The 6820-nt window shown below is 40.6% G+C and overlaps 1 pseudogene; it reads left to right on the forward strand.

The window, feature by feature from the left end:
• The window catches only part of LOC144160732 (uncharacterized), a 129604-nt pseudogene extending 123130 nt beyond the window's left edge, over window positions 1–6474 (forward strand).
• Window positions 6475–6820: the final 346 nt, after the last annotated feature.

The following is a 6820-nucleotide window of genomic DNA, read 5'->3' on the forward strand; positions in this document are numbered from 1 at the left end:
AAATTGACAAATGGAGCAATAGAAGAAGAGAAACTTGAAGGGCAGAGTTCAACAACGCCTTCTCGGAGGGCTCAAATTGGTGCGAGGGGTCAAATACGGCCTGCCGTAGAAACAAAATCTCACTAAAATTATCAGGCTGGGTAAAAGTTCCAGACAGAGCTCACTATGTGCCGTGTGCCTTCTGTCTTCACTTGTGGCAAATTTTGGTAGCATGATGACACCTGGTGTTTTTTTAATAATTTTTGTGGGCCACAACACAGGAAGAAGCCGTTTTCCTGCCTTCAACGACCAGGTCAGTAGTCTGAAGTGGTAAGTCTAGAAGCGAGCACATGCGCAGAAAACGCTAGGAAAATACTTAAAAGAGCATGTGTTGGAGAAGCACCAGCGTGACAACGGTAATGTAGCAGGGCCGGCAGAAGACTCTTGTCTGTCGACATTTTTTAGTGCTAGCCCATATTGCATCACTCATGCCAAAGCCTCAGTGAGAAGTGTCATAATATTCTGCGTTGCCTGCGTATTTCCGACTAAACAATGTATTTCTGGCTTGGAATGGAGCCTTGTACCCAAAGGTTAGTTCGTTCAAACTGAACAAAGCTGTATTCGGTCTTTATGGACCCTTTACTGCATGTGCTATTACTTGCTTGCTGCCTAAACAGTGCTGATGTTGTCACTTGTCGTCTTACAGCAAATCAGCGCTTTTCACAAGCTTGTGATCCAGTTCCGCATCTAATATTGCTAAATGGAAGTTATGTAAAAATAGGGACCCTAATAACAAAGCAACTTAAGACACCGTGAAAATATCAGGAACGTAGCAATTGTCACATTGCATTTGTGAAGCTGGTGTCCTGTGAGGTTTTTTTCTTATTGCCTACTCTATACCAATTTGTTGGTTGCCCAAACCTTATTACTTTCTGTGTCACAGTGATATTCATCCTTTTTTATCGTTAGATGCAAGAGGGGTAGATACACTGTCCTGCGGCCTGTTTTGCTGAATGAAACTGGTGCCGAGGCCTTCAGAGGAGCACTGGTAAGTATAGCAGTAATTCTAATGAAATCACTTCACAGGATCTTTGGAACAACTGAGTGTTGCTCATTTGTGTGGTTTTAAGATTAAAAAAACGGTTGTGTGAGCAAAATCACTTAAATTTCTTGCCATTGTTCCCAGTATTCACAAATCATTTTCCGATTTTTCTATATTCTCGCTCCGAACAATGTTCCGCAAGAAAAACTTAGATACAAAAATGGCGTATTGTGAGGTACTAGCTACCAAACTTCAAAAGAACTACCTGGTTTTTTAACCACGCCACCACTGCGAAACTGTGACATACCTCCTAAATTTCACATACGAACCTTGGCATCAATGAATATCTTGATGTGTGGGCAGTTATTGTATTTGTAAAGCAATTCTGGCAGTGGTACCGCTTGTTTCTCTCAAAATGAACTTCCAGATCAACCCTGTCATGCTAATACTACAAGCAATTAGGTTAGAGCTGGCTTATTCAACGAATAACAAGCTCTCACACCGTCGGTATTTCAACAACTTCAGCCAACGTAGTCATGGATGAAATGAGCCACAAGAAAAACAGTTGTGTTCAGTAACAGTTTTCTCAGAAAAATTATCTTGGTTGAATTTGTCTGATGGCAGCCGATTACAGCTAGAGTTAAAAGGTGATTGTTTTTCTTTGAACGAAACGATGTTTCCCACTACTAAAACCTGTCCCCAACATCAAAACACTCGAGATAGTCCGAAAATCCAGAAGCTGCCATATGCATTGCCATTACTCGCTCAGTACACTACTGGCGTGACGCTGATATCTCCCAAGGATAGACTTCAGAATATGGCACGTAGACCGGCGGACGGTACGTTTCTTTTTACCGCAGAAAATCTACCAATTTCTGGGGTCTAAGAAAACATTTTTGTGATAAACATTGATTAGGGACCTACTGCCGCAGCTCAAAATGCAGTATATTTGATGCCCTTTCAACAAGAGCAGATTAGCAAAATAACAAAATCAGTTTTTGTCCAAACCCTAAAAATATGGATAACAAAGAACTTGCGTTTACCTATTCGCCAATGATTTAAACATTTTTGAGTATACATTTTTGCCAAACATCACGAAAGCACGTCGTAGAAAAAAAACTTACTTGCCCAGTACAATTTGTCAGGTATGAAAAAAAATATTGCCATGTGTGGTGCCCTCCTTCTGTAGTGAAGCTCTACCTCCGTTTCAACATACGCAATTTAGGATGGTTTTCTGAAAATAAAAATCTTGTGGTTTGGCATTTTTAAACGCACTAATTTGTCCCCACATGATGTAGAAACATCTTGTAAATGGTTGACATCGCATTGATCGTCAGCTTCAGGGATGTGACAAAAACTGCTTGGGCCTGAAAACAAAACTCGGTCACTCTCAGTTTACTATCATTCATCTGTTGAAGATTTTCCTTGCTGGTTAATATAATCTTCGGGCTCGCTATTCTAACCCCGCTTTCAGGAACGAGATGCAATGCGCTGGAACAGTGCCCAGCTAGCTATCCCCGACTAGCTGTCGCGTGACAAATGAAAAGGCCGTTTAGCCCTATGAGCCTCCTGCATTGCAGCTCCACCTAACATTTTCGAAAACAAACAATACCAAACTTGTTGCAGACTGCCAGGATACGGAGTTATACTTAGGAGCAACTCTGGGCCTGCGAAAATATCTTCGTACAGGATCAAAACTAAAGCCAATTTGAAGCTCTCTCTCCTTATTATAACTGATGTCCGATGACTTGAGGTTATCTATCGAATTTCAGCTGGAACTTTTATTGCACAAGTAAGGCATGGGTGAAGTGAAATCACAAACGGCATGCTTTTTTAGAGGAACAATAGTGGGCGACGAAGGCATTATGGCAAATGGGGTTGAAGTTCTGTAACTGTGTAGTAGTGCCAAATATAAATCGCGCAATGCAGAAATGAAGCAAATTACCGAAAAAGGCTGAAAATGCTTAGTTCACTTCTTAGACATGCGGAAACCTTCACAAATACTTTTTGCCTGAAAAAAGCTACACGTTCTTCAAGCCAAAGCTCACTAGTGAATGGCTGGAGTCATTTTCTGGTAGTTCTCATTTTTAAACTCAGTCGGATTGCAAAGCTGGCGACATAATTTGATGCTTGACTTTCTGGGAGCCATTTGATCAAAAAATCTAATGGTAATGCAGCGTAACCAGAAGTGACATACTTTTTTGTCTAGCGCTGCAGCCACCGCACCTATCGAAAAAGCACATGCTGCTCAACCCTCAAAAAACACCGTCCGAAGTCTCAATGTAGCCAGAGCAGAAAAATTAGACCCGATTTTAAACTGCAGTGCCTAGACAAACCAGATGGATGCGTTAGGTGCAAGAGAAATGACAACATGGATATCGTGAATACTTATACAGCATTGAATATATTTGATCGGTGCTTTATATTGCCGATTTTGTGAAGTTGTAGTTGCTTCTCATGCACCCCGGTAGGTCTAGGCACTGCAAATTTAAAATTGTTTTAAATTTTCCCGCTTAGGCAACCTTGAGATTTTCGGCAGTTTTTTGGAAGCTGAGGTGTGTATGTTTTCTCAGAAGAGAGCGTGGCTGCTGCGCTTGACAAAAATGCATGTGGCTCGTGGTGATATTGCATTGCCATCAAATTTTCTTGATATAAAGTCTCGCAGCAAGTCAAATACCAAATCACGTTGTCCGCTTTGAAATCCGAAGGCTGTGACAGATGATAACTACATGGGATTCACACCAGCTGTCCACTACTAGCTTTTGTTCGGAGAAAGAGTCTTTTTATTTTGCGGAAGTTTACCTTTGAAGGTTCCCCGCTAGTGTATCAAGTGGACCTGACATCTTCAGCCACTTTCCAGCAGTTTCTATTCTGTTTTGGTGTTGTAAACTTTATATTTCGTGATACTACGCAGTCACCCAACTTCAAGACGATTTGCCATAGCACCCCCATCGCCCTCTACTATTCCTCGAAAAAAGAATGCCTTTCGACATATCGCTTCACCGGTGCCCTACTTTCGCGATAACAGCTGCAGCTGAAACTCAAAAAATAACACCAAGTCATCGGATATCAGTTCATAACAGGAGAGATTTGCAATCAACTTTCAACACTGCCAGCTGTTCACTGGCCAGTTTTGGTAGTACTAGGATGTTTTTAGAGGTGTAGTGTTGCTTCTTACTGGAACTGTTTATTCTCACAGTCTTCACAAGGTTTGACATAGTGTCTTTTTGAAAATGTTAGGCAGCACTGCAATGTTAAAGGCTCATAAAGCTGAACTCTCGTCGTTGTGCAAAAGCTTGCTGGGCACAATTCTAGTGCATCGAAACTTATTCCTGCAAACAGGGTTAGCATACCAAGTAAGAAGATGACAATAAACCGCAATTAAAAGTTCTGGTAGATCATTGATGTTCAGAATGTCAAAGAAATGTACCACTCAGTTTGGTTTTCAATTTCAAGTGGATTTCTTTGCATCTCTTGCTTGCCCTGAATCTGGTGCTTGCTGTTGTCATTAGTAAGATGTTTCTACATAACGTAGGGACTACGTTGGGCCTCTAATATTATCAAACCATTTAGGAGAACCATCCAAAACTGTGTATTTTGGAATGAATGTTCGGCTTCATCATCAGAGGTGGGCACCACGCGTACAAGCACAAATCGGGTACCAGACAAACAAATTAATTTGCAGAACGGAATTTTTTCCTTGACAGGCTTTCGAAATGTGAACCTTCAAAATGTGTATTCTACATTTTTTCCACTATTGGTGGTTTGTTATGCAGAACTTCTTTTTTTTCTTTATGTTAACCACAATTTTTATTTGGATTTTGCTGCAATCATTATTTATGCACACAATGTACAACTGGTGTTAGAAAGGGCGTTGAATCGTCCGCATTGTTTGCCACTGCACTATATGCCTAACCAACACATTTAGCAGAAAAAAATGTAAAGAGCCCTATAAACTTGCCAATTTTTTGCGGTAACAAAATTGATGAGCTCAACTCTTTTGTTGGCTTGACTGCATCGCTCCCTTTGTGCAGAGAAGCCCCTCTAGTGCATGAGAAACTCGAGAAAAAGTTGGACATCCAAAGTAAATAAATTGGTATAGTGAAACTAATTATGGCGGCATGTCCCATCAAGGCTGTAGTGTCTGCTTTACTGCATCGCTCACAATTTGTGCAGAAAAGCCCGTCCAGTGCATCAGAAACTTCGAAACAAGTTTTGTGCAAAATGGAATATGAGAAGTAAAAGAATAGGGGCACGGAAACTAAATACGTTGACATTAATTCAAGTAGGCAATTGGTTTAGAATTTTATTTTCTTGTAGCCACTAAAAACAAGAAGAAACCGAGGCACAAAACAAGGCAGTGGTGCCCTTTGCACTGACAACTTAGCTTTCTTTTCCATCAGTAGTAAGTGTGATCTCGATAACTATACCTCAAAGCATTATTTAGTGCTTCATACTTTCACTTAAGCCAACAACTGTTGAAGGAAAAACTAAACGGTGTGCAGAGATTGCATAAATAGTCGAAAATATAGTCAGGCTTGTTGAATAACTTTAAAGAAGTGTGAAAATTATTCAGTGAAGTGTACATTGAAGGTTCAGGTTAATTGCTATCAAGCCTAAACGCAAAAGGAAAGTGCAGGAAGCAGCAAACCCAGCGGTTTTTGTGCAGCTATTGGGGCGGGGATCAATGGTGTCGTTTTCATCTGGAGAAGTCGATGTACCCACTCATTGCGAATCATGCAAGTACAAGCCTTTCTTGGGCCAAGTTTAACTTCTGGAAAGAAGCTATAACACTGATTTGGAAGAGCTCTTGGATGTTTATTATATCAAGAAAATGAGCACAGTGATTCTGTATAGCAATGAACTTTATTCTTTAGAAACTTCGCTATGATTGTTTTGTTACCATTGTGCGGCCCACTTTAAAGGGTTTTATTTGAGACGATGCGTTCAATAAACTTAGTTGCAAGCCAGTGCTTGTCGTATCATCTTCTTTGTCATGTGCTTTGGACTGGACTTTTTAAGAACTATGTGCCAACTTGCCTAATGCTTTCAACTGAACAGGTTGAGTTAGACTTTGTACCCCTCCTTTGTTTTGCACTATGGAGCATGCCCTTTGTGCCGCAGGTGTCTCAGTGCACTTACTGTTTTTTTACTCGTGCTGCATTTAAGCTCTACGTAGATATTTTTATACCATCAAAAGTGGGGTGCAGCAGCCTTTTGCACTCCTAAATTCTTAGTCTCCCTCCATGGAGCTGTAAGATCCTCTTTACGGATTTAATAATTTTTGAAGACTGCATTTCTGGGGTGTCCATATGTAACTTTGTACATTATACATATGTTCCCCTATACAAAACATTTTATAACAAAAGAACGGCGAAGCAAGGAAATGTAATGGCAAGTGGTGTGTTCCTCGCCCTCTTTTTTGTCAGGCACTGGGCAGCTACCTGCTCTAGATGCTTTTACTGTGCCGGCTACAATTTCACTTTGCTTTTGTCTTATCGTTGTGTTTTTTTTTTATTATATTTATGGCAGGTCCGAGAAAAGGCGTGGTCCAAGACGTGAGGACCCGAGTTTGTGCACGGCCTGTGAATATTTCTGGATTGACTACATGGACTTTTTATGTAAGAAGTCAGCCTCAGAAAAACTGCAAGCAGTGAAGAAGCCTTTAAAAATTATTGCAATTTATTTTCACACCACTTTAACCTTACAACAGCAGATATGCAAAGCTGGTTAACACAAAACTTGTTGTTGTTATTCAATATCATTCCTGTTAGTCTAGCAAACCTTTGTTGTGACAAA

The sequence above is a fragment of the Haemaphysalis longicornis genome, unplaced genomic scaffold, assembly GCF_048455015.1.
Source record: "Haemaphysalis longicornis isolate Haplotype H1 unplaced genomic scaffold, Haemaphysalis longicornis Haplotype H1 scaffold_11, whole genome shotgun sequence".
Lineage (NCBI taxonomy): Eukaryota > Metazoa > Arthropoda > Arachnida > Ixodida > Ixodidae > Haemaphysalis > Haemaphysalis longicornis.